General features: G+C 39.1%; 1 pseudogene; it reads left to right on the forward strand.

Moving 5' to 3' along the window:
- The first annotated feature begins 1,634 nt into the window (after window positions 1–1,634).
- Window positions 1,635–4,723, forward strand: part of LOC102819629 — a 24,242-nt pseudogene continuing 21,153 nt past the window's right edge.

The following is a 4,723-nucleotide window of genomic DNA, read 5'->3' on the forward strand; positions in this document are numbered from 1 at the left end:
TATGTTCAAAGGTAGATTGCTGGATGTTGGGAGACACCTGGCCCACCAAATGAAAACATCTTAGACCATCCAGCTTCTAGTAATGCCACACAGGAGAACCCAGTGGATTTCAGTTGAATCTGGCTCCAAATAGCAGAATGTTTGAGCTGATGCAGACTCCAAAGCAATAATAAATGTTATTTGATTTAAATCACTATGTTTTGCGATGGGTTGTTCTGTTAACTACTACAACGCCATTTCCTTTTCCCTACTGCTCCATCCTTTTCCAGTGATATTGTTCACAGTGCTTATGGAGATGCCACTGTACTCTCCTGAGGTGCTCACCACCTCTCAGTATTACATTCTTCACTGAGATCCAAAGAAGTTGCTCCAAGAATCCCAAGTCTAACATAGACACTGTGTGTAAATAACCTCAAGGGTTGACTACAAAATTTATCTTTTATGTTAATAAGAAAAAACTATGATAGTATAAATACATCTTTAAGGGTATTTGAATATAGAAATGTATATGGCAGGGAGAAAGCAAGGCTTTGCACAAAGGAATACAATGCCAATAATAAAATTGCTGGCATCAGTTGAGATGCCTATGGTCAAAATGGATTTTCTGACACATCTTAAAATGACATAAGTAAGTACATTTATTGAGCTAATAACTTGTACACCTCCAAGGATGGGGTAGGGTGAAGCAAGCATGATTCCTAGGGCACAAATGTTAAGATGGCATTTACTCTCAGGTTCATGAAAATGCAGGCTTGACACCTGAAAGTGGGTGTCTTCTTGTGAAGACCAGACCCTACTCACAGTCTAGTCTAAAGCATTGTGTAGTGCACTGTACTTATTAATATTTGCTTGAACTGATTATTGCATCCCAGAAAATCATTTCTTTACCTTTTGAGTCATTGATAAAGCTGATTTTGTTCAAGTCACTCCATAAAAGTATGGAGTCCTGACCTCATGAATGAGGTCCCTGACCTGCCCTAGGGGTGAATCATGATTGTTCTCAGCTAGGATAGTTCTAAGTCAGGCTTGTGCCTCATGACCCTTGCCAACAATTGGTGAGTCTGCAACCTGTGAACCGATCCTAGAAGAAGGGACCTAGGTAAGCTCTGCAGAGGTGCTCCTGCAAACAGTATTCTCACTAATAAAAAAGGATGCACAGGAAAAGGGAGACCATGTTCTTTGCTAAACATGGTCCCTTCAGCAAATCATGGCTAGCACTGCTGCAACCATTTGGTTGATGAAAGATGGCAATGCTGACATGCTGGAGACAGCAGATGAGAGAGATGTAAAAGTGCCTGAGTCCTCACTGACAAGGCCGACCTACTGAATTAACCACAAATGATTTCTTTTTCAAATTGCGTTAAGGAATTTTATCTGCTTTTAGTCTAGTTTCTATTAATTGAAGCTGAAAGTGTCTTAACTGATGGTGCAACCAAACACCCAGAATTCTCAGAAATAAGAGTTTTGCCAATGGGTGAGATTTCCTTAATGCTTTAATTAAACAGCTTACAAGATATCTCCTTTCATTTCAAGCATGGTTAAAGAAACAACAAACAACTTATAAGTCCTGGGATCTTATGAATCTACATAATTTAATTTGAGGGGTGAGGAGCACAGCCACAGGCTTGGTAATAATGAATGCAGAAAGGAACTTACAACCGTTTTGTTATAAAGAAGGCATCTCAGGACACAGGGGTGAGATACAGTGTAATAAGCAGTGTACATCTGTTTTATAATATGGGAACAAGAAGGGCCACATAGAGAATCAGCAGAGGAACAAAACGAGCCTCACTTGTGTTTAATCAACTGAGATACACATCAGAAATGATTTGAGAATAAAGAAAAGACAGGTCTCTTGCTCGTAGATTCTGTATTTTTAAAAAGGAACTAGTGACCTGAGAAGAAAATGATGTTATTATAACTGTATATGGTTTTACAATATGGGTTTCTCTTCTCCCTCCCCATTCTACACTATCTCTGTGCTGAGAGTATCAGATCAAGGAGAATTTAATAATGAGAGAGAAGGGAGGCTAAAGAACTGGAGGTAGGAGAGAAAATTTATAGATTTCCAAATTTCCAGAATCTATGAAAGCAAAATAATAAGAATGAAATGGACTATGAGGAAGAGAAGGGGGATAGAATCAACACAAGTGGACAGGAAAGGAAGTAATATTTATTAACTTCCTATTACATACCAGGTGCTCTAACATGCATCCTCATTTAAATTCGCAAGAATCTTTACAAGAATATAATTTTATTTTAATTTTACAGATAAGGAATTAAGGTTAAGTGAACTGCTAACCTCATCATCAGCAGTTAGAATCTACTAGCAGTTCTGCTGGAGAAAGATGAGGCTTTCTGCTCCCATTAAGATTTACAGCCTTGGAAGCTCTGTACAGTGTGGCTTTGAGTCAGAACTGACTCTATAGCACACAACCACCACCACCACCACCATGATAGGACTGGTGTGCAAATATCAGCCTACTGTGTCATCTTAATATAGTTTAAACATCTTTAGTGTTCAGAAAGTGAAATGAAAAATCTGTAAGACACGAAGAGAAAAATAAAATATGTTACCATCCAGAATGTATATTTGTTGATGTTGCTGTTGTTGTTATGTGCCGTGGAGTCGGTTCCGACCCATAGCGACTCTGTATAGGGTTTCCAAGGCTGTAAATCTTTACGGGAGCAGAACGCCTCATCTTTCTCCCACAGAACAGCTGGTAGTTTCGAACTACTGACCCTGTGGCTCGCAGCCCAATTTGTTATAGTTCTTAAATGCTGTCAAATTGGTTCCAGTTCATAGTGATCCTGTATAGAGTTTCCAAGGAGTGGCAGGTGGGTTTGAACTGCTGACCTTATGGTTAGCAATCTAGTAGTATGCTACAGCACCACACCAGAATCCCAATGTATGTATGTCTAAAATTCTTTATGTTGTGAATGAAATTCAAGACCAAATGAAATGACTGCTCAGGGGCAGTATGTGAGGCAGAGATAGGGGAGGAAATGATATTGAATATAGAAGTCCTTCAAGTTACACTAAAGTCATTGGTGCAAAAGCAAGGCTACAGGATTGATACCAATTGAGATGTGTCAGCAAACAGTTGCAACACTGCAATTATGCTATGAGATTTAGAGGTAGTTGCTGATGGAGTCCTGGTGTGGCGCTGTGGGCTAATGCGTCAGACTGAAAACTTGTTTGAACTGTAAGGTCAGTGGTTCAAGCTCACCAGCCGCTCCTTGGAAACCCTATACAGGATCGCTATGGGTTGGAATCAACTCGATGGAATACAACAACAACAACAACAAAGCTGATGTCAGATGGATCTTTGCTGGAAGCAAAGAACATTGCATATTGTGTTTTATTGGCTATGCAATGGCATTTGATTATGTGGATCATAATAATTTATGGATAAAACTATACAGAATCAGAATTTCAGAACACTTAATTTTGCTCATGTAAAACCTGTATATAGACCCGAAAAGTGGTCATTCAAACAGAACATGGGGCTACTGTGTGGTTTAAAATCAGGAAATGTGTTTGTCAGGGTTATATCCTTTCACAATATTTATTCAGTCTATATGCTGAACAAATAATCTGAGGAACTGGACTATATAAAGGAGAACACCACATCAAGATTAGAGGAAGACTCAGTACAACCTGGGATATACAGATTATGACATACAACTTTACTTTCTGAAAGTGAATAGGACTTGAAGCACATAGTAATGAAGATCAAAGACTACCCTCTTCAATCTGGATTACATCTTAACATAAAGAAAATAAAGGTCCTCACAACTGAACCAATAAGAAATACCAAGATAAACAGAGAAAAGATGAAAATTGTGAAGGATTTTATTTTACTTGGGTCCACAATCAATGCTCATGGTGGCAGCAGTGGAGAATTCAAACATTTTTCATTGGGCAAATATACAGCAAAAGATATCTTTATTTAAAGTGTTAAAGAGCAAAGATGTCACTTTGAGAACTAAGGTGTGCCTGACCCAAGATCATATGTATACAAAATCTGAACAATAAATAAGGATGACCAAAGAAGAAATTATACCTTTAAATTATGGTGTTGGCAAAGAATATTGAATGTATCATGAACTGCCAGAAGAACAAACAAACTTTCTTGAAAGAAATACAGCCAGAGTGCTCCTTAGAAGTTAGGATTGTAAGACTTTACCTCCCATATTTGAACATACTATCAGAAGCAATCAAGGAGCTCTGGTAGTGTAGTGGTTATGAATCTGGCTGCTAATCTCACAGTCAGCAGTTTGAAAGTACCAGATGTTCTGTGGGAGAAAGATGAGGCTTTCTGATTCCATAAAGATTTACAGCCTTGGAAACCCTGTACAGGGTCTCTATGCGTTGGAACTGACTCCACGGCACATAAACATCACCACCACCATCACCACCACAGGAATCTGTCCCTGGAGAAGGACACCATGCTTGGTAAAGTGGAGAGTCAGTGAAAAAGAGGAAGACTGTCAACGAGATGGATGGACACAGCAACTGCAACAATGGACTCATAACAATGACTGTGAGAATTGTGTAGGACCAGGCAGTGTCCTGTGAGTTGCTGTGAGTAGGAACTGACTCATTGACATCTAGTAACAATAAGAAGAACAGAACTACCCCCAGGAGATACCCAAACACATCAGGCTCGTATATCCTCTGTCTGCCATCCATTTCACTTTGATGTCTCATGTTGTTGTT

The sequence above is a fragment of the Chrysochloris asiatica genome, unplaced genomic scaffold (assembly GCF_000296735.1).
Source record: "Chrysochloris asiatica unplaced genomic scaffold, ChrAsi1.0 scaffold00068, whole genome shotgun sequence".
In the NCBI taxonomy this organism is placed as follows: Eukaryota; Metazoa; Chordata; class Mammalia; order Afrosoricida; family Chrysochloridae; genus Chrysochloris; species Chrysochloris asiatica.